The sequence below is a fragment of the Pseudophryne corroboree genome, chromosome 2 (genome assembly GCF_028390025.1).
Source record: "Pseudophryne corroboree isolate aPseCor3 chromosome 2, aPseCor3.hap2, whole genome shotgun sequence".
Taxonomy (NCBI): domain Eukaryota; kingdom Metazoa; phylum Chordata; class Amphibia; order Anura; family Myobatrachidae; genus Pseudophryne; species Pseudophryne corroboree.
Window position 1 is genome coordinate 626,277,596 of NC_086445.1, and position 24,068 is coordinate 626,301,663.

At 47.5% G+C, this 24,068-nt stretch overlaps 1 protein-coding gene across 1 annotated transcript in view; it reads left to right on the top strand.

The window, feature by feature from the left end:
* ITPR3 (inositol 1,4,5-trisphosphate receptor type 3) overlaps window positions 1-24,068 on the top strand; it is a 418,536-nt gene that overhangs the window by 100,304 nt on the left and 294,164 nt on the right. The window lies entirely within an intron of this gene.

Genomic DNA, 24,068 nt, shown 5'->3' on the forward strand with positions numbered 1-24,068 from the left:
CCTTTACACTCATAGTGATAATACAGGTATAGGATCTGTTATTGTTGTTATTATTATTATTATTATTATTATTAGCCATTATTTATAAAGCATCAGCCACCTTTCTAGCTTTCTACTCCAGAAGAAGCCCAGAGGAGAAAGATGCTGCTGACTGGAGGTGGGGACGAGACCCGGTGCTATGCATAATAAGGCCCCACCCCTCACAGGGAATGCTGCAATTTACGGGTCGCTTGTGAGGGGGTGGGGCCAATATGACGTGATTACTTAGAAATGCATCATATTGGCCCCGCCCCCTCTAGAGTGACCCACAAATCGCTGCATTATTCTCCCAGCAGAGCCCACTTCCTTAGGAAGTCAGCAGGTTGCAGTAGGACAGACTACTCTTCTGGGGGTGCAGGTGTCTTCCGCAACTTCTGGGGGAGTAGTCAAGTATGGCATGAGCATATTACATGTTCCTGTACATTAATGTAATGATTATACAAATAAGTGACGTATAATAACATGAAACAAAAAGGAAAGCTGTCCAAGCGATGTTTTAATCTTAGATGTGTGGGGAACACTAGATAAATAAGTAAATGGATTAACACTTGTAGGGAAGGTCTGTGTAGCTACTTCAAGACAGTGGAAGGTGAAGACATAAATAGAAACTGTCAGCTGCCTGTAAATATGCCCGTCCTTCACCTTTTTTCTCCATTGAACCTCATTCCTGTTCAGGAAAAGGCTTTCAATGTTGTGCAACAAAATCATATCACATGGAATGCATGTTACGTGGATTTTCCCAGATTAAGGTTTTGTTTTAAAGTTGGTGTAGCATACTGCACCTAAATTAAATTACTGCAGCAAATTGATCCATGGGGAATAATTCAATTGTCCCTGATAGCCGGTATTATCAGGGATTTTGTTTCATCTGCCAGGAGGCAGAGAGAAACAAAATTTCCTGGACAGTGTCATTTTTCTGTGGCCGATCCAGGAATTTATCCTGGATTCATGTGTTTCACACAAGAATGGGTCAATTTTCGGCAGAAAAAAAAACAGGCTGGAATTCAGTTGCCTGATAACACCATCGGGCAAAAAAATTGCGATAACAGCCCATTTTTTCCAGAAGAAAAATTAACAGGAACAATTCAATTCCCCCCTACTGTAAGTCTCTAAGGGGGAAATTAAATTAAGTGCTGACAGATTGCCGTGCGACACTGCCGCACTTTACGGCGGTGGGGATCTTGCTAAAAAGTGCTCTCCCTTTATTAGGCAGCGAGCACTTTTAGGCGAATCTGGTATTTGGCCGGCCTGGCTAAGGGGGCAGATCAGGCTGCCGTTGCCTGCATTGCATTGAAACGCCGCTGCAATCACTAATGTGTCATTTCTTGTGCTCTGCTTATTAAATTGTTTAACAGTGCTCCTCACAGTGACCGCAGAAGGAGATACTGGATAATCATACTGTACCTGCACGTATGATGTTCTCACTGAACAGCAGCAATTATTATTTTCTTTCCTTTTTATTACTGTTTAAGGAGTTTTCCTGATAATATTTATGGACAAGAATTTTCATTCCTGTATTGTTATTACATATATTTATGCTTTTAACTTTGGTAAAGATACAGCACTTTTCATTTAAAGTATTTTTTTTTTCTGCTGCGGGGTACACTGGGCTCCACAGGGAATGACATTGGGGTGTAGAGTAGGATCTTTATCCGAGGCACCAACAGGCTCAAAGCAGGCGTGGCCGGACCAAACGGGGGGTGGGCCGCAGCGGCTGCGTGATATCACACGCAGCCGCTGCGGGCCGGGGAGCGAGGAGTAGCTCCTGGCCAGCACACTAAAGCTGCAATGGTCGGGAGCTACTCTTGAAGTACAAAGGCATCGCCGCTGTGCGGTGCCTTTGCACTTCTGCGGGGGAGGCCGGCACTGACATGCGGGGCGGGCTAGCCCTGTGCAGGGCGTCCCCCCGCATGTCAGGGAAGATGATCGTAGCTGTGCTAAATTTAGCACAACTACGATCAACTCAGAATGACCCCCTATGTGTGTGTGCATATAGCTGCTGCGTGACTTCCATTTCGTGTATCTCACTCAGATTGCTATCCCTATATTCTATAACCTGAGGGGGCTAAGTGCGTCAGGTTTATCATTTCATATAGGTAGTTCACAGGATATACTCAGTGTGTATTTTTCTCTGTGATTTTTAGTCACCGTATACCTCTTGAATTCCTTGTTTGTGCTGATACACTGCACAGGGGATTCTTGTCAGGTATTGTGCTGCTGATATTGTACTGTGTTGCCTTGCATTGAGCTTTCGGATATGTCAGCTACAAAGAGCAATGGTGCTGGGGCTGATCCCACATTGCGTGGTGGTGACGCTGCAGACGCATTTGAGGAAAACATAGCAGCTGAGGGTTCAGGTTCTGGGGAATCTTTACACCCCAGTGGGACTGTAACAGCGGGGGTTCAAAATGACCCACCTTGGGCTACCTTCTCCACACTATTGAATACGCTGGTAACTAGACTAACGCCCCCTATGGGACCTCCTGTGCTGGTACAACCGCTTATGGTCCCGCGGTTAACCCTCCATAGGCAGATCAACTGTCCGCTCAGTTACAGCAATTGAACCAATCACTGACTACTCAAGTCTAACCCTCGCCGCCTAAGACCAAGGGGTCCTCTAAGCGGGCCATTACTTCCTCACAATCCTCCAACGTCCCAGACACCTCATCTGATGAGGATGGTGTTTATACTGACCCCACAGATTCTGATCCCGACGCTTCTGATGAGGAATCTGTTTCACAGGTTGATGTCCATGACTTGTTGGAGGCTATCAGGATCCTTCTTCAAATTACTGATGATCCGGAGCCTGATGCTGCCCCTAAGAAACCGGACAGGTTTAAACATCAGAAAGTGGTTAAACAAGTTTTACCTCATTCTGACCGGCATCAGAAGCCACCTCCTTAATGTAATGAGACGCTGTGACAATATATGACAGACATTGTCTAGCCTTATCAGAAACGTTGGAAGGTAACTCCGCCTCCAGCTCCTGAGCCCTCGCTTCCACAGCCTCTGCAGCCCATGTCACCGCAATGGTGGGCCTATGCGCAGCACCGGTTAGGGTGTAAATTGCCTTTAAACAGACCTCCACAAGCTTATCCGTCGGTTCTTTCAGAGACATGATGGTAGTTACAGGCAGAGCTGAGGATACCACCAGCCGCGCCACCTGCGAATCCACTGGCGGGGGTGTTTCCCAATTTTTACTTAGCTCCGCTGCGAGGGGGTACGAGCCAGCATCTTCTTATGAGGCGTGAATTTCTTTCCTGGATTTTCTGAAGTGGTCATTCAAACCATGTTGAAGGCCCGGAAACCGGCTTCTGCTCGGATTTACCATAGGGTCTGGAATTCTTAATTTGCTTGGTGCGCATCTGACAATCATGACGCTTACAAGTTTAGTATGGCCAAACTTTTGGCCTTTCTACAACAAGGCCTGGACTTGGGCCTTCGTCTAGCCTCCATCAAGGTTCATATTTCTGCCTTGTCGGTTTGGTTCCAGAGAAAAATTGTGACTTTACCTGATGTACATACATTCACTCAGGGTGTGTTGCGGATTCAACCTCCCTATATCCTGCCTGTGGCCCCTTGGGACTTGTCGGTGGTTTTGGAGGCGTTGCAAGGGTCTCCATTTGAGCCTCTTGAGTCTGCAGACCTTAAGTGGCTTTCTCTTAAGGTATTGTTTCTGCTGGCTATTGCCTCTGCTAGAAGGGTGTCGGATTTGGGTGCCTTGTCTTGTAGGTCACCATATCTGATTTTTCACCGTGATTGGGCGGTTCTTAGAACATGTACCGGGTATTTACCTAAGGTGGTGTCTTCTTTCCACCTTAATCAGGAAATTGTGGTTCCGGCCTTTGCCTCTCCTGAATTGTCTTCCAAAGAGTGGTCTTTGGATGTGGTACGGGCTCTCCGTATATACGTGAAGAGAACTGCCTCCATCAGGAAGTCGGATTCTCTCTTTGTTCTGTTTGGTTTTCACAAACGTTGCTGGCCTGCTCACAAGCAGACCCTGGCCAGATGGATTAGAATGGTGATTGCACATGCTTATGTACAGGCTGGCCTTCCAGCTCCTGCTACTATAAAAGCCCATTCTACTCGGTCGGTTGGACCTTCTTGGGCGGCCCGCCGTGGTGCGACCCTTGAACAATTGTGCAAGGCGGCTACGTGGTCCTCAGTGAACACGTTCATAAGGTTCTATGCCTTCGATACTTCCGCCTCCCAGGATGCTTCCTTTGGATGCCAGGTTCTTGTGCCCGCTACAGTGCATGCCCTCCCATAAGGAACTGCTTTAGGACATCCCCAATGTCATTCCCTGTGGAGCCCAGTGTACCCCGCAGCAGAATACAAGATTTATGGTAAGAACTTACCGTTGTTAAATCTCTTTCTGCGAGGTACACTGGGCTCCACAGGGCGCCCACCCTGACGCACTTAGCTTCTTTGGGTTGGTAAGGCATTAGCCGCTGACACCTTCTCCTGTCGTGAGAATGTGGTGTATGTGGCAACTAACGGTTGTCGTCTCTCTTGCCTGCTACTGCATTGGACTGGTTAACAAAAACTGAGCTCCTGTGCACGGAGGCGGGGTTATAGAGGAGGCGGCGCTGTGCATTCTGGGAAGAAGGTCAAAGCTTTGAGCCTGTTGGTGCCTCGGATCAAGATCCTACTCTACACATCAATGTCATTCCCTGTGGAGCCCAGTGTACCTCGCAGAAAGAGATTTAACAACGGTAAGTTCTTACCATAAATCTCGTTTTATTAATCCTTTAAAAACTACAGTTGCCACCTGTAGATCAAAATAGCCTGTGTTGTTACACAGGAAGCATACTTGCCTACCTGACCCTCTCCATGAGGGAGAAAATGCTCTGTTCCTGGACTTTCCTGGTAATGTATGATTGCCATCACCTGTGGTGAGCTAGTTAATTGAGAAGAAAGGTTTTTTCACCACAGGTGATGGCAATTATACATTACCAGGAAAGTCCAGGAACAGAGCATTTTCTCCCTCATAGAGAGTGTTAGGTAGGAAAGTATGATAGGAGGTAACTATGACTTTTTAAAGACATTTGCTTTATTTCTCAATACAAGATGAGTGCAAAATGGAATAAGGAAAAGTTTAGATGGAATCAGTACATGAAAAGATGCTGAAGAAGTATGTAGTGTTTCTCAGAAGGTTGCAGTCAAATCACGATAAAGGTGTGCTCTCATTTACTAATGTGTCATTTCCTGAGTCACTGCTACTCCAGTATTCCAGAACAATGGGCAGTAGCTAAGTGATTGGAGAAATAGATAATCAGATTCAATTTAGAATTACATGACTGCTAAATATATAGATTCAGTGGTTATTTAATGATATTTAATATTAAAGACGGGGTAATGGGGAATAAAGAGAAATATTTGCTGGCCCTAGTCTCACATCTGTGGCTCTAGGTAATAAGTACAGGATTTACAAGTCTTTTGGAAAAACCTGCATCCCCTGTAGTGCAGTTTGTACTCATTTGGAGTAGAGTAGATGCAGAGTTGGACTAATAGGGGGTCATTCCGAGTTGTTCGCTTGCTAGCTGCTTTTAGCAGCATTGCACACGCTAAGCCGCCGCCCTCTGGGAGTGTATCTTAGCATAGCAGTATAGCGAACGAAAGATTAGCAAAACTGCTAATAAATAATTATTTGCAGTTTCTGAGTAGCTCCAGACCTACTCACAGATTGTGATCAGCTCAGTCCGTTTAGTTTCTGGTTTGACATCACAAACACGCCCTGCGTTCGACCAGCCACTCCCCCATTTCTCCAGACACTCCTGCGTTTTTCCCTGACACGCCTGCGTTTTTTTAGCACACTCCCGGAAAACGCTCAGTTACCACCCAGAAACGCCCCTTTCCTGTCAATCACTCACCGATCAGCAGAGCGACTGAAAAGCGCAGCAGAATCCACAGCAAATCTGCTAAGTTTTTAGTTAAATAACTAAGCGCATGCGCCCTGCGTGCCTTGCGCATGCACATTTTGCAGCATAGCGAAAATCGGCAACGAGCGAACAACTCGGAATGACCCCCATAGTTAGCTTGTTTGTGGAGTGTATTCTGCATGTTTTCCCTCTGCGCATGCTCAGAAAGCAAGAGTACACAAGTACAGGTCATGCAGGAACGGCTGTATATTCAGAAATGAGCATAGAATGTGATCTCTCTGATTTCACTCAGATCTGTTGCAACAAGGTTAGTGCTGTTGCAGATGTGCTTTGATAGTGATGACCGCTACTTAAAACCAATGTATAGGGAGGTGCGGCCACATATAGGTGGTCATTCCGAGTTGTTCGCTCGGTAATTTTCTTCGCATCGCAGCGATTTTCCGCTAATTGCGCATGCGCAATGTTCGCACTGCGACTGCGCCAAGTAAATTTGCTGTGCAGTTAGGTATTTTACTCACGCATTACGAGGTTTTTTCTTCGTTCTGTTGATCGTAATGTGATTGACAGGAAGTGGGTGTTTCTGGGCGGAAACTGGACGTTTTATGGGTGTGTGTGAAAAAACGCTGCCGTTTCTGGGAAAAACGCGGGAGTGTCTGAAGAAACGGGGGAGTGTCTGGCCGAACGCTGGGTGTGTTTGTGACGTCAAACCAGGAACGAAACTGACTGAACTGATCGCAGTTGCCGAGTAAGTCTGGAGCTACTCAGAAACTGCTAAGAAGTGTCTATTCGCAATTCTGCTAATCTTTCGTTCGCAATTTTACTATGCTAAGATTCACTCCCAGTAGGCGGCGGCTTAGCGTGTGCAATGCTGCTATAAAAGCAGCTTGCGAGCGAACAACTCGGAATGAGGGCCATATTTGGGCAACTCTAGATACAGGCAGAGATCCACATTTATTTCTGAGCTTGCAATGTGATATCAGATGTGGTCAAATTGCATCCAACTCTGAATCAGTCTAAACTATACTGCATTTCATTTAAACATTGGGGGTCATTCCGAGTTGTTCGCTCTGTAAAAATCTTCGCATCGCAGCGATTTTCCGCTTAATGCGCATGCGCAATGTCCGCACTGCGACTGCGCCAAGTAAATTTGCTATGCACTTAGGAATTTTACTCACGGCTTTTTCTTCGTTCTGGCGATCGTAATGTGATTGACAGGAAATGGGTGTTACTGGGCGGAAACAGGCCGTTTTATGGGCGTGTGGGAAAAAACGCTACCGTTTCCGGAAAAAACGCAGGAGTGGCCGGAGAAACGGGGGAGTGTCTGGGCGAACGCTGGGTGTGTTTGTGACGTCAAACCAGGAACGACAAGCACTGAACTGATCGCAGAAGCCGAGTAAGTCTGGAGCTACTCAGAAACTGCTACGAGGTGTGTAATCGCAATATTGCGAATACATCGTTCGCAATTTTAAGATGCTAAGATTCACTCCCAGTAGGCGGCGGCTTAGCATGAGCAAATCTGCTAAAATCCGCTTGCGAGCGAACAACTCGGAATGACCCCCATTGTACTAGTTACTCCCTGTCTTTCCCTTAATATCCTCCTGCTCATTTAATTGCTCACCTGTGCTCCTCACAGTGACTGCTGGAGGAGACTCTGGGTAATCATACCTGTATGTACGATGTTCTTTGTGGACAGAACCAATTGTTATTTTCTCTGCTTTTTATTTCTGTTTCTGGAGTTTTCTAGATAATATTCCTGAACAAGAAATTTTGAAACCTCTTCAGAGTCCGCCGCTGATGTAGCCACATTGCATCCGCGTGGTCATTTACTTTGCGGGCAGTCCCCAAAGGATACGTCCGCAAGATAATTGACATCGGTGGGCGGCAAAGCGGTGCGTCGGGGAGTGTCATGCAAAACGGTGGGGTGTGTCGGGATCGTTTTCGGGGTGGCTGTGTGACGCAGGTCGCGCAGGCAGGGTTCGGCCTTAAATCGATGCGCGGATGCATTGCGGGGTGGCGCCACACAGATGCTGGGCGGCCTTGCCCTGTGCTGGGGCGTCCCCTAGCATGTGAGTAGATGGACGCAGATCCTACTGTGGAAGCAAGATCTGTGTCCATCTCTGAATAACCCCCTTTATTCCTACAGTATATTACATATATTTATGCAGTTGGTTTTCGTAAAGAAACAGCACCATTAATTTAAATCACGGGGTTTATATACTAAAGGGTCCCATAGACTAGAATGATAATGTCCGATTTCAGCCCAATTCGGGCATTCGGGACAATATATTGGGTGAAATCTGGCATTTTTGTTGTGCTTTACGCCCAATCTGATCCGATGCGTGTTCCCGTGATCACCCTAGATCCGACATATCACGAGTGCTGCACTCGTGATATTTCGGATCCCGTAGGAATGGCTGGGATTGTATAAAACACATTGTATGCAAAAGGACCGCATATGATGCATCTTATACTATCCTGCTGCCCGGGAGGCTGCCGGGAGGTTGAAGGGAAATCTCCAATACGACATGATGGGCCGTCATGTCGTATAAGTGTAAGGGGCCCTTAAGCGGTGATTTTAAATGCTGTCACAAGTAAATAAGTATGAGCAAGTAAAAAGACATATATTTAGTAACTGACAAATGTATACAGTTTTTGAAACAATGACATTTCAGAATTGAAGTTTTCAATGTATGCAAAATGTAAGATACAGTACCTATCAAGTTGATAAATCAATATGGCAACTAAATATCAGTAATGCGGGGTACATACTTGGCTGATGGCGCCACGGACTGACAGACCCAGTGACATGCGACTGAGTTTGGTATGCATATACACTTACCATTTGGCCTAACGATTTATCTGGCCAGACATTACACCTGGGTGGGCATATAAATTTGCCTGCCCAGTTATTATGTCATGGTTGCTGGTTACTTTGTCCAGCATATAGGTTGGTCATTTGTCCGTGTGTACACCCGTGCCAATACAGTTATTGATATATCATTTGTTGGCTGTTTATCTCATAGTCTGTACTCAGCATAAGACTGGACCTCTAAATTGCCTCAAATACATGGACTGTAGGGATATTTTGATAAGCTATAAACAAATAACTTCTGCATAACAATAAGATTGTGGAGGGCAGACAGATATTTGAGGTTGCTGCTAGACCTACGCAGATGTGATTTATGGGGCTCGGCCCATATATCTACAGTATGATGCCCCAATCCCCCATTCTGCCGATGCCAGGGGTGGGAATTGGGGAAATCCAACATGCTAGAAATCCTGTATTCAGGGATTTTTAACATGCGGTTTTTCCCTGATCCGATGACAGATCGCCAATCATCGATGGCTGACGATCAGCGAATCAGATTGGCAAAATGAAAAATCAGGGCCGTAGATGTATAGTTCGTATTAGTTGCTTGGGAGACAATAAGAAAATTGGAAACCATTTTCTCAATAGCGATCGGTTTTGTAATTAGAGTTATGTTGAGAGGTAATTATATTTCTGTAGCAGGTTACATTGGTTTCCACAGGGAAACATCGGGGTGTAGAGTGGATCTTGATCCAGAGGCACCAACAGGCTAAAGCTTCAGGCTGTCCAGGGATGCACTGGGGCCTCCTCTATAACCACACCTTCAGTTTCAGTTGGTGTCTGCAGCAGCAGGTCATTTAACAGGTGAGCTGCACTGGGCAGCCCTGAAAAAGCTTTTTCTGACAGAAAATGTCTTCAAAGCTGTCAGCGCTGTATGTCATGGTGCCACTTCACCGCTGCAGCTCCATCACCTCCCAAGTGGCGTTGCATACTCCCACGTCCTGTTCTCGGGTACTTGTGGCGGAAAAGCTCTGGCTTTAGGCACACGGTCGCAGTTGCTCTCCTGGTTCGCGTGGCTACTACGGGGAGGAGGTAAGAGGGTCTCCCAGACGGGACCCGTCATTAAATCGCGTTCCATCCGCGACCTAGGGAGACGGGTCGCGGCACTGGCGTGAAAACTGTCACCGAGCAGGGAACCCACTAGACCACCAGGGCAATAGAGCACAGGTCGAATGTAGTAACACCCCATTTAATAAGGCTCGATAGTACCTGTGGTGGAAGTCCAGCATAGGGGAACTGGCGCTTGATCTGTAGCCTCTACCCGGCCCAGGGCGACATCTACTGCAGATTTTCCTGCCCTGGAGCTGCCTCGCGCTCTCCCTCACTCCCTGACTGAGACGCTGGGCGTCATTTTATAAGCATAGTAGCGGCTAGTGTCTGGGACTCCAGGGCAAGGTCTCCCTTGTAAAGCTGCCTGTATACAGCGCTGTGACTTTACGAACACTTGAGTATTCTACATGTTATTCTATACAGACAGCGTTAGTTAAGAAAAAGTGTACCTACTACAGGATATATTGTACCAGTATCCTGATATATACCACCGGTGCTGTGTTGTATGTATGTATGTATGTATATATATATATATATATATATATATATATAAATATATATATTTATACTAGGCCTGTGACTGTTTGTGCCTGTATTTGCTGTGTGGTTTCACTTTCAGTGTTACCCAGATATAAAGTGTGTCACAGTATTTATCTATTACATGTATTCTACTGTGTACTCAGTCATATAATACCGTATTTATTTGCTGGTGTTGTGTACTGTGTCTACAGTCACATACTAACGGATTTATTTGCAGGTGTTGTACTCTGTATGGCTTTATCGTACTAACTCGCTCTGTTGTTGAATTTGTGTACAATGTCTAACAAAAAGGGCAGTAAGTCTGTGGACGCTCCTGCATCATGCAGAGCATATGCCAAAGATTTACTAGAGGGGGAAGCTGTGTATGATGTCTGTGTACTATGTATCATATATCTTCCAGTCAGTCCACAGCTTCTGTAACCAATCAGGAGACCACCCTGGGCTGCGTTCACAAACCTACTGGGTACTCTGGTGGAACACCTTACGCCCCCTATGGGACCACCTGTGCCATTACAGCCACAAATTGTCCCTATGGTTAATCCGCCTTGGATGGCAAATTTGTCTAACCAGTTGCAGCAATTAACTCATTCTTTGGTCAGACAAAAATCTACTCCAGGTCACGCTAGTGTCTCTGGGTCATCTAAGTGGGCTGCTTCCTTCTCACAATCCACGGATCTCTCAGATGTTTCATCTGAAGAGGAGGGGGAGCATACTGTCCTGTCAGACACTGAATCAGGTGTTTCTGACGAGGATTCTCCATTGCAAATTGATGTCCCCGTCCTTGTGGTTGCTATTAAGCAAATCCTACAAATCACTGATGATGAGGATTCCACTACTGTGGCTAAGAAAACTGATATGTTTAAACGGCAGAAGGTGGTTAAAAATCTATTACCCCATTTGGTGGACATCAGGCAGGAGCCCTGGTCTAATCCAGGGAAGAAATTCCTTCTGTCTAAATGGGCCTTGGCTTGCTATCCTCTCCCTGCAAAGTTATGTAACAAGTGGGAAAATTCACAGCCGGTGGAGTCTCATGTCACCCGCCCAGTGGTGTCTTCCACTCTGCCTGTCACCACTGTCACTTCACTGAAGGAACCGACAGATAAGCATGTGGAAGGATGCCTGAAATCTATTTACTCCCTTACAGGTACTGTATATAGACCCACTGTTGCGGCCTCTTGGGCTGTAAAAGGAATTGAAGCATGAGTTCAGGCATTAGAGGTAGAGCTGCCCGAGGATATATCTGACAATGCCAGTTAATACCTGTCTCACATTACCACCGCTGCCTATTACATTAAGGAGGCGTCTTCAGAGGCGGGTGTGTTGGCAGCCAAGGTGTTGACTACATCTGTCCTGGCTCGCCATATTCTGTGGTTGAGGTCATGGAAGGGGGACCTAGACTCCAAAAAGACCTTGGAGGTACTTCCCTTTAAGGGGGACACTTTGTTTGGGGAAGACCTAAATAAAATTGTGTCTGAATTGGCGGCTGATAAGACTGCCTTTCTCCCAAATACTAATCCTTCTGCACAGAAGGCTAAAGGTACCACTTTTCGTTCCTTTCGGCCTCAAGGGAAATCAAAAGGTCAGGCATACCCGAGACAATTTCGTGCTCCCAAACCCACTAAGCCCAAGGCAAAGCAGTCCTGGGCGGCCCGTCACCCTGCACCTAAACAAGACAAGCTTGCCGCATGACGGGACGGGCATCCCCCTTGGGGACCCCAGGGTGGGAGGCTGACTTCTGCAGTTCACCCAGGTCTGGTTAATGACCACTTCAGATGCATGGGTGCGAGAAGTCTCCTTCAAGAGACGTCCCCCTCACCAGATTTGCACCACGGTTATCCCTTTGGATCCGTTAAAGGCGCAAACGTTGCAAAAGGTTGTAAGTTCTCTCCTGAATACAGGAGTGGTAGTGCCGGTTTCTCTGGCCCAGAGAGGCAGAGGTTACTACTCAAACCTGTTTCTAGTTCCAAAACCCAATGGGTCTCTCTGGCCTATACTCAATCTCAAATCACTGAACAAGTTTGTGAGAGTGTCCAAGTTCCGTATGGAAACACTGCACTCAAGTATACTTGCTATGGAACCCGGAGACAATATGGTATCCCTGGATATACAGGATGCGTACCTGCATATACCTATTGCCATGTCGCATCAGCAGTATCTGTGGATTGCTATTGGCAACCTCCACTATCAGTTCCAGGCTCTGCCATTTGGACTGGCTACGGCTCCTCGGATCTTCACCAAGGTCATGGCCGTAAAAATGGCACATCTCCATCGCCAGGGATTTAGGATCCTGCTGTATCTGGACGACTTGCTGATTCTGTCAAACTCCCACAATGTCCTCCTCGGTCATCTGGAACTGACAGTAACCTTCCTACAAGCCCACAGGTGACTCATCAATTGAAAGAAATCCTCGCTGGTCCCAGCTCAGAGCATGGTGCACCTTGGGGCACCTCTAGACACACACAGTCAATGACTGTTTCTGTCTCCAGAAAAAGTCCTGAGACTTCAAGACAGGATAAGATGCTTCCTTTGTTGAGCCAGTGTGTCGATACACTCGGCGATGCAAGTACTTGGCTTGATGGTGTCGGCATTCGACGTGGTAGATTACGCTCAATTTCATTCTATTGCTCTGCAGAGGTTAATCCTTTCCAAGTGCGACAGCCTACCTCATCGGATCAGATCTCACATGATCACTTTGACTCCGGAGGTTCATCTGTCACTGACCTGGTGGCTACAAGACCAGCAATTGAGCAGGGGCCATCAGAACAGCCCGGTTCAAGTACGGTCAGACAATGCCACTACATAAACCATCAAGGAGGCACTCGAAACCGCATGACTATGATGGAAGTGTCAAAAATCCTTCGTTGGGCGGATCACCATCTGCCAGCAATATCGGCAGTGTTTATTCCAGGTGTCCTAAACTGGGAAGTGGACTTACACGCCGGACAGTGGAGTCTTCATCCAGAAGTCTTTCAACTCCCAGTGGATAAGTGGGGCCTACCAGACGTAGACCTGATGGCGTCTTGACACAATCACAAGGTTCTGGTCTTTGGATCAAGGACCATGGATCCTCGAGCAGCGTTCGTGGACTCGCTGACAATTCCATGGAACTTTCGATTGCCCTACGTGTTCCCTCCAGTGTCACTCCTGCCCAGGGTCCTGCGGTAGTTCAAACAAAAAGGAGGATTTCTACTTCTAGTTACTCCAGTGTGGCCCAGACAACATTGGTTCTCAGACCTGCAGGGTCTATCGACACAGCGTCCTCTTCTACTTCCTTAGTGCCCAGACCTCCTCGTTCAGGGCCCTTGTCTTTATCCGGACCTGACCGTGCTGGCTTTGACTGCGTGGCTCTTGAAGCATCACTTCTGAGGGCCAAAGGATTCTCTGAGGCGGTCATCCAAACTATGTTAAAAGCCCGTAAACCGGCTTCAGCTCGGATTTATTACAGGGTCTGGAATTCTTACTTCACCTGGTGTGCTGATAAGAATTATGATGCGTACAGATTCAAAACTTGCAGAATTCTGGCTTTTCTGCAAAGAGGCCTGGACTTAGTACTTTGTCTCGGCTCCCTTCAGGTTCACATATCTGCCTTGTCGGTATGGTTTCAGAGAAAAATTGCGTCTATACCTGACGTTCGTACATTCACTCAGGGTGTCTTATGGATTCAGCCTCCATATGTCCCTCCTGTGGCTCCATGGGATCTGTCTGTTGTCCTGAATGCCCTGCAAAAGTCTCCATTTGAACCTCTTGAGACGGTGGACCTTAAATCACTCATGGCCAAGGTCTTGTTTTTACTGGCTATTGGTCGTGAGAATGTGGTTCTGTGTGACTTACATCTACCTTCTCTTTCTCTATCGTCCTAGTGGATGCTGGGGTTCCTGAAAGGACCATGGGGAATAGCGGCTCCGCAGGAGACAGGGCACAAAAAGTAAAGCTTTAGGATCAGGTGGTGTGCACTGGCTCCTCCCCCTATGACCCTCCTCCAAGCCTCAGTTAGATTTTTGTGCCCGGCCGAGAAGGGTGCAATCTAGGTGGCTCTCCTAAAGAGCTGCTTAGAGAAGTTTAGCTTAGGTTTTTTATTTTACAGTGAGTCCTGCTGGCAACAGGATCACTGCAACGAGGGACTTAGGGGAGAAGAAGTGAACTCACCTGCGTGCAGGATGGATTGGCTTCTTGGCTACTGGACATTAGCTCCAGAGGGACGATCACAGGTACAGCCTGGATGGTCACCGGAGCCTCGCCGCCGGCCCCCTTGCAGATGCTGAAACGAGAAGAGGTCCAGAATCGGCGGCAGAAGACTCCTCAGTCTTCTTAAGGTAGCGCACAGCACTGCAGCTGTGCGCCATTTTCCTCTCAGCACACTTCACACGGCAGTCACTGAGGGTGCAGGGCGCTGGGAGGGGGGCGCCCTGGGAGGCAAATGAAAACCTTTTTTGGCTAAAAATACCTCACATATAGCCTCCGGGGGCTATATGGAGATATTTAACCCCTGCCAGAATCCGTTAAGAGCGGGAGACGAGGCCGCCGAAAAAGGGGCGGGGCCTATCTCCTCAGCACACAGCGCCATATTCCCTCACAGAAAGGCTGGAGGGAAGGCTCCCAGGCTCTCCCCTGCACTGCACTACAGAAACAGGGTTAAAACAGAGAGGGGGGGCACTAATTTGGCGTTAGAAATATATAAAAAAGATGCTATAAGGGAAAACACTTATATAAGGTTGTCCCTATATAATTATAGCGTTTTTGGTGTGTGCTGGCAAACTCTCCCTCTGTCTCTCCAAAGGGCTAGTGGGTCCTGTCCTCTATCAGAGCATTCCCTGTGTGTGTGCTGTGTGTCGGTACGTGTGTGTCGACATGTATGAGGACGATGTTGGTGAGGAGGCGGAGCAATTGCCTGTAATGGTGATGTCACTCTCTAGGGAGTCGACACCGGAATGGATGGCTTATTTAGGGAATTACGTGATAATGTCAACACGCGCCAAGGTCGGTTGACGACATGAGACGGCCGACAAACAATTAGTACCGGTCCAGACGTCTCAAAAACACCGTCAGGGGTTTTAAAACGCCCGTTTACTTTAGTCGGTCGACACAGACACAGACAGGGACACTGAATCCAGTGTCGACGGTGAATAAACAAACGTATTCCTTATTAGGGCCACACGTTAAGGGCAATGAAGGAGGTGTTACATATTTCTGATACTACAAGTACCACAAAAGAGGGTATTATGTGGGATGTGAAAAAACTACCGTAGTTTTTCCTGAATCAGATAAATTAAATGAAGTGTGTGATGATGCGTGGGTTCCCCCCGATAGAAAATATGGGCGGTATACCCTTTCCCGCCAGAAGTTAGGGCGCGTTGGGAAACACCCCTTAGGGTGGATAAGGCGCTCACACGCTTATCAGAACAAGGGGCGGTACCGTCTATAGATAGGGCCGTCCTCAAGGAGCCAGCTGACAGGAGGCTGGAAAAATATCATAAAAAGTATATACACACATACTGGTGTTATACTGCGACCAGCGATCGCCTCAGCCTGGATGTGCAGAGCTGGGGTGGCTTGGTCGGATTCCCTGACTAAAAATATTGATACCCTTGACAGGGACAGTATTTTATTGACTATAGAGCATTTAAAGGATGTATTTCTATATATGCGAGATGCACAGAGGGATATTTGCACTCTGGCATCAAGAGTAAGTGCGATGTCCATATCTGCCAGAAGATGTTTATGGACACGACAGTGGTCAGGTGATGCAGATTCCAAACGGCACAAAGGTGTATTGCCGTATAAAGGAAGAGGAGTTATTTGGGGTCGGTCCATCGGACCTGATGGCCACGGCAACTGCTGGAAAATCCACCGTTTTTACCCTAAGTCACATCTCTGCAGAAAAAGACACCGTCTTTTCAGCTTCAGTCCTTTCGTCCCTATAAGAGTCATATCTGCCCAGGGATAGAGGAAAGGGAAGAAGACTGCAGCAGGCAGCCCATTCCCAGGAACAGAAGCGTTCCACCGCTTCTGACAAGCTCTCAGCATGACGCTGAGACCGTACAGGACCCCTGGATCCTACAAGTAGTATCCCAGGGGTACAGTTTGGAATGTCGAGACGTTTCCCCTGCGCAGGCTCCTGAAGGCTGCTTTACCAAGGTCTCCCTCCGACAAGGAGGCAGTATGGGAAAAAATTCACGAGCTGTATTCCCAGCAGGTGATAATTAAATTACCCCTCCTACAACAAGAAAAGGGGTATTATTCCACACTATATTGTGGTACTGAAGCCAGAAGGCTAGGTGAGACCTATTCTAAATCTAAAAAAATTTGAACACTTACAAAGGTTCAAATCAAGATGGAGTCACTCAGAGCAGTGATAACGAACCGGGAAGAAGGGGACTATCTGGTGTCCCGAGACATCAGGGATGCGTACCTCCATGTCCCAAATTTGCCCTTATCACTAAGGGTACCTCAGGTTCGTGGTACAGAACTGTCACTATCAGTTTCAGACGCTGCCGTTTGGATTGTCTACGGCACCCCGGGTCTTTACCAAGGTAATGGCCGAAATGATGGTTCTTCTTCGAAGAAAAGGCGTCTTAATTATCCCTTACTTGGACGATCTCCTGATAAGGGCAAAGTCCAGGGAACAGTTGGAGGTCGGAGTAGCACTATCTCGGATACTGTTACAACAGCAGGGGTGGATTCTAAAGATTCCAAAATCGCAGCTGATCCCGACAACAAGTCTCCTGTGCTTAGGGATGATTCTGGACACAGTCCAGAAAAAGGTGTTTCTCCCGGAAGAGAAAGCCAGGGAGTTATCCGAGCTAGTCAGGAACCTCCTAAAATCAGTGCATCATTGCACAAGTGCCATGGTAAAAAAATGGTGACTTCCTTCGAAGCAATTCCAGTCGGCAGATTTCATGCAAGAACTTTTCAGTGGGATCTGCTGGACAAATGGTCCGGATCGCATCTTCAGATGCATCAGCGGATAACCCTATATCCAAGGACAAGGGTGTCTCTCCTGTGGTGGTTACAGAGTGCTCATCTTCTAGAGGGCCGCAGATTCGGCATTCAGTTTTGGATGTTGGTGACCACGGAGGCCAGCCCGAGAGGCTGGGGAGCAGTCACACAAGGAAAAAATTTCCAGGGAGTGTGATCAAGTCTGGAGATTTTTCTCCACATAAATATAGCTATGGGTAAATTTATAATGCTCTAAGCTTAGCAAGACCTCTGCTTCAAGGTCAGCCGGTATTGATCCAGTGGGATAAAACATCACGGCAGTCGCCCACGTAAATAGACAGGGCGGCACAAGAAGCAGGAGGGCAGTGGCAAAAACTGCAAGGACTTTTCGCTGGGCGGAAAATCATGTGATAGCACTGTCAGCAGTGTTTCATTCCGGGAATGGAAACTGGGAAGCAGACTTCCTCAGTAGGCACGACCTCCACCCGGCAGAGTGGGAACTTCATGGGGAAGTTTTCCACATAATTGTAAACCGTTGGGAATTACCAAAGGTGGACATGATGGCGTCCCGTCTGAACAAAAAACGGGACAGGTATTGCGCCAGGTTAAGAGACCCTCAGGCAATAGCTGTGGACATTCTGGTAACACCGTGGGTGTACCAGTCGGTGTATGTGTTCCATCCTCTGCTTTTCATACCTAAGGTACTGAGAATTATAAGACGTAGAGGAGTAAGAACTATACTCATGGCTCCGGATTGGCCAAGAAGGACTTGGTACCCGGAACTTCAAGAGATGCTCACAGAGGACTTATGGCCTCTGCCGCTAAGAAGGGACTTGTTTCAGCAAGTACCATGTCTGTTCCAAGACTTACCGCAGCTGCGTTTGACGGCATGGCGGTGGAACGCCGGATCCTAAGGGAAAAGGCATTCAGGAAGAGGTCATTCCTACCCTGGTCAAAGCCAGAAAGGAGGTGACCGCACAACATTATCACCACATGTGGCGAAAATATGTTGCGTGGTGTGAGGCCAGGAAGGCCCCACGAAGAAATTTCAACTCGGTCGATTCCTGCATTTCTTGCAAACAGGAGTGTCTATGGGCCTCAAATTGGGGTCCATTAAGGTTCAAATTTCGGCCCTGTCGATTTTTCTTCCAGAAAGAATTGGCTTCAGTTCCTGAAGTCCAGAAGTTTGTCAAGGGAGTATTGCATATACAACCCCCTTTTGTGCCTCCAGTGGCACTGTGGGATCTCAACGTAGTTCTGGGATTCCTCAAAACACATTGGTTTAAAACCAGTCAAATCTGTGGATTTGAAGCATCTCACATGAAAAGTGAACATGCTCTTGGACCTGGCCTGGACCAGGCGAGTGTCAAATTGGTGGTTTTTTTCTCAAAAAAGCCCATATCTGTTTGTCCATTCGGACAGGGCAGAGCTGCGGACTCGTCCCCAGTTCTCTCCCTAAGGTGGTGTCAGTGTTTCACCTGAACCAGCTTATTGTGGTGTCTTGCGCCTACTAGGGACTTGGAGGACTCCAAGTTGCTAGATGTGGTCAGGGCCCTGAAAATATAGGTTCCAGGACGGCTGGAGTCAGGAAAACTGACTTGCTGTTATCCTGTATGCACCCAACAAACTGGGTGCTCTTGCTTTTAAGCAGACTTTTGCTAGTTGGATGTGTAATACAATTCAGCTTGCACATTCTGTGGCAGGCCTGCCACAGCCAAAATATGTAAATGCCCATTCCACAAGGAAGGTGGGCTCATCTTGGGCGGCTGCCCGAGGGGTCTCGGCTTTACAACTTTGCCGAGCGGCTATTTAGTCAGGGGCAAACACGTTTGTAAAATCCTACAAATTTGATACCCTGGCTAAGGAGGACCTGGAGTTCTCTCATTCGGTGCTGCAGAGTCATCCGCACTCTCCCGCCCGTTTGGGAGCTTTGGTATAATCCCCATGGTCCTTTCAGGAACCCCAGCATCCACTAGGACGATAGAGAAAATAAGAATTTACTTACCGATAATTCTATTTCTCGGAGTCCGTAGTGGATGCTGGGCGCCCATCCCAAGTGCGGATTATCTGCATTACTTGTACATAGTTACAAAAATCGGGTTATTATTGTTGTGAGCCATCTTTTCAGAGGCTCCGCTGTTATCATACTGTTAACTGGGTTCAGATCACAGGTTGTACAGTGTGATTGGTGTGGCTGGTATGAGTCTTACCCGGGATTCATAAATCCTTCCTTATTGTGTACGCTCGTCCGGGCACAGTACCTAACTGAGGCTTGGAGGAGGGTCATAGGGGGAGGAGCCAGTGCACACCACCTGATCCTAAAGCTTTACTTTTTGTGCCCTGTCTCCTGCGGAGCCGCTATTCCCCATGGTCCTTTCAGGAACCCCAGCATCCACTACGGACTCCGAGAAATAGAATTATCGGTAAGTAAATTCTTATTTTTAGCTGCTCCTGCATTGGACTGGTTGACGAAACTGAGCTCACAGTGCCTGGAGGCGGGGTTATAGAGGAGGCCCCCAATGCATCCTGTGTCAACCTAAAGCTTTAGCCTGTTGGTGCCTCTGGATCAAGATCCATTCTACACCCCAATGTATTCCCTGTGGAACCCAATGTACCTCGCAGAAAGAGAGTTAACAATGGTAAATCTACCATAACTCTCCTTTTTTTAGTGGATTACTCTCTACACTGTTTGTCATTGACCTTGTAATAGTCAAAAGAATAAATGTGTCCTTTTACTAGAGTTTAAATGTCAGACACTAAAAGAGTTAACAGGAAAGTATTTCCCACACAGAGGGCACTTAGATGGCATGATCCCACATATTAATGAGAGACAAAGAAACTGTAATGGAAGAAAGATAAAAAGTGTTACAAGTTGCGCTCACAGAAAGAAAAGGCTTTTTAAAAGTCTGTCAGCACAGTAGAGGCATTGTATAAGGTGCTCTTTCCCTTCCTCTGCAATTGCTGGCACAGTTTACGTACCACTTCTCCCCTGCCAGCTGGAGGTGGCAGAGAACCAATAATAGTGTTCCTACAGCAGGATGACATGGGAAAGAATGGCACTTAATTTTTCTTGTGCGTAGCTATTCTTATGGACAGTATGTCCAGGTGCTCTTTGCAACTCTGGAATCTGCTACCAGAAATATACGAGAAACATGGGGATCATATACCTCATTCTAGGGTATCCCCTCATGAAGCCTACAGCCACAAGTCACTCCCTCCACCCACAGGAATGTTCTTTCTTCCTTCTTTCCTTTACATAGACAGTGATAAGGTTAATGAGAATGGGCTCAGGGGAGGAACATATGACATAATGCACCCCCTGTAGTGATTTCTTTATATATATTTGAATTTAATTGTGGGAATGTATGTTTCCTTATAATACACTGCTAGTAGTTTTGCCCATATGAATCGTTTTATTGCCATTTTATTACATTATGCTTTTGATGTTTTATGATGTTTAAAAATGTAATGTATTTCTATAAATGAGAAGTAAAACAGTAAATGACAGGTAGAATTCTCTAAAAATAATTTATCTGTGGAGAAATGCTTCACCTTTATACGGATAGAAGAATGCGTTGTGGTCGGTTTACGAACAGGAAATGTCTTATAAGCGCCTCTTTCCACCTCATGGATCTAGTTTAAGTACCCCTAACAGAATTGCAAAAATTTCCAAGGTTATTGCACGTGAATGCGCATCAACCCGGGATTTTTTGTCTAGTCTGAAAGGATCCTAAAGGGATATCCCTGGTCGAGCATCCCAGCATTTCATCCCAGGTCGCAACCTGGGTTGCAGCCGGAATCGACCTAAGAAGCGTGCAATGTGTACGGGTTAGCCGGGTCAAGGTGACCCGGCACCCGTTTTCTGCATAGGAGGAGCGGTGATGTCATCAACCTGCCGATATGCACGTCTGAAAGGAGTCTCATCCTACAAAATCTATACATTGTCCTATATTTCTAGGGGCACTTTGCTGCAGAGCTAGTGCGTCTGTCGGTTTCAGTATGAATTACCGGCGGATGGGATGCCGGCTGTCAATATCCCGACAGTGGCATCCCGTCCTCCAGAATGCCGGGAGCGGAGTGACCGAAAAGAGTCCCCTGTGGGATCTATTCCCCCTCTATGGGTGAACACCCACGGGTGTGAGTAGACCTGTTAGCCGGGATCTGGCTGGCGGCATTGTCTGTCGGGATTCTGGCATCGGTATCCTGATCGCCGGTATCCCGACAGCCGGCAAATTAAACACATCCCCATCTGTCACATGTAATATGATCTCTGGAACACAACCATTGTTTTCATGTTTCCTCACTTACATTTTGTATACTCCTCTTTAGTTAGCATTAACCTACAGTATTAAGACCATAAAATAACATGACAGGAAAGAAGCAAAGAAATATGGAATATACTGTATTGTACAATTGGTCAATATTAAATGATAGGGACACGTCTACAGACGAATTTATAAAGCCTAGGAATGTCCCAGGAAAGAAGGGGGCATGAGGTACCCCTTCAATCACATATTATTCTAATGCCTAAGTCATGCAGAGGCAGACAAATGGGGGCAGTGTGGCGCGAATGGGGGCGAGTCGGGGGTGTGATCATGGTGGCTGCGTGACGTCACACGCAGCTGCCGTAATCAAGAAAATGGCGGCGGGACTCCTGCGGGCGCAGCCAAGCGGCGCCGGCAGGAGCCATTCTTAGTTTCTGCTAGCAAGCAGAAATTGCAATGCCTTGCAATTTCTTCTTGTTGAACGGCGGGAGGTGGCCCCCAGCATGCGATCCAAAGGATTGCAAATTCTGCGTTTCTTCGCTGCAATGCGAACGGGTCGGACATGCGCATGCGCGGTGACCACATTGCGCACGCGCGTCATTGCCGTCGCCGGGCAATGACCAGAAGAAAGAAGAAAGTGGTCGTTAGCGCGATCGCAAGAATATTGACAGCGGGGAGGCGTTCCGGGGCGTCTACTCACCGTTTTCCGGGCGTGGAAATCCCAACGCAGGTGTGTCCAGGCGTTTGGAGGGCGGATGTCTGACGTCAATCCCAGCACCTTCGTTGCTGGATCCATCGCACAGGCTAAGTAGGTCTGACCCTGGTCTTGTTTTGCAGGAAACTTTTTTAGCATAGCAGGGTTGCACAAGCGTTCGCAGCCCTGCTATGCTAAAATACACTCCCCAATAGGCAGCGTCAAGTTGATCGCACGAGCAGCAAAAAGTTGCTACGTGCGATCAACTCGGAATGACCAGCTTAATCTGGGATCTAAAGATAATACTGGTGCAACTATTAGCAGTATACAATGATGTGCATTTCACCCAATAATAAATGAAATGTATAACTTGACTGTGCATTTGTTCACCAAAGATCAAAGTCTCAAATGCTCAATATAATGTAATATAACATTTATTATAAAAATCATACAAGTAAAATATCCACAAAATATTCACCTTCTAAAATACACAGATAAATATGCACTAGCCAATGGCTATGTAATTCCTAAAATATTGTCAATCCATATATAAATAATAATCGCTAGCAGTAGTTGTTTGTCATGTAATGTAGGGTTTACTGTCCTCCAAAAGTGCAGCAGAAAATAAGTCTACTAGTTAAAATGAATATCAGGTGAGACGCAAGCCTGATATGTATGTGGTATCACTGACCTGGTTTGGGATTGTTGTGGACTCGGGGTATCTTCCGAAGATCGGGAAGAGGAACCACAACTGGGCCGCAACAGAGATGGCCGAATGTAGGTTTTCCTCATACAGGATTCGGACAGCAGGCAGGAGGCACGTGTTGGATATTGAAGATCTCCTGAAAAACAAGAACTTGAAAGGGCTGATGAATCCTCTGCAGACAGACGATAATGAACGTGGCTGGAGAACAGGAAGATTGAGAGTAGTAACCGTGGCTGGAATGCACGGTGCGGAAGCCTGTGTTTGCTGGACGCACGGTAAATTAGAGGTACAGGACGCGGAAGGCACTGACTGTGCTAGGAGATACAGAAGTGCTTGAGGCACGGAGGTGCTCGGAGGCACTGAGGTGCTTGGAGGCACGGAGGTGATGGAGGCACGGAGATGCTGGAGGTGCTTGAGGCACGGAGGTGCTTGGAGGCACGGAGGTGCTGGAGGCACGGAGGTGCTTGGAGGCACGAAGGTGCTGGAGGCACGGAGGTGCTTGAGGCACGGAGGTGCTTGGAGGCACGGAGGTGCTTGGAGGCACGGAGGTGCTGGAGGCACAGAGGTGCTTGAGGCACGGAGGTGCTTGGAGGCACGGAGGTGCTGAGGCACGGAGGACTGGTGATCACCACTCTGGGGATCTGATGATACTCAGGCACTGATGCAGGGCCTGGCGCCTGAATTTATACTTCCCACCACCGTCTGGTTGGTGGGAAGTGCCTGATGACGTCACCCGCCCAGACGCCGGACAGAGCGCCGGGAGCCGCCAGCGAGGACGGCCGCAGAGAGGACCAGCGTGCCCGGAAAGGTAAGTATGGCGGGCGAGGCGGCGGCGTGACAGTACCCCCTCCTCTAGGGGTGGCCCCTAGACACTTCCCAGGTTTCGTAGGGTGCTTGGCATGGAAAATCCGGATTAGTCGAGGAGCTGAGACCTCAGAAGCTCCTATCCAACTTCTCTCCTCAGGACCATAACCTTTCCATTCTACCAGATATTGCAGGTTCTTATGAAGATAACGAGAGTCCAGAATAGTTTTGATCTCGAAGTCTGTCCCAGTTTCAGTTTCTACCGAAGTGGGGCTTGAGGCCT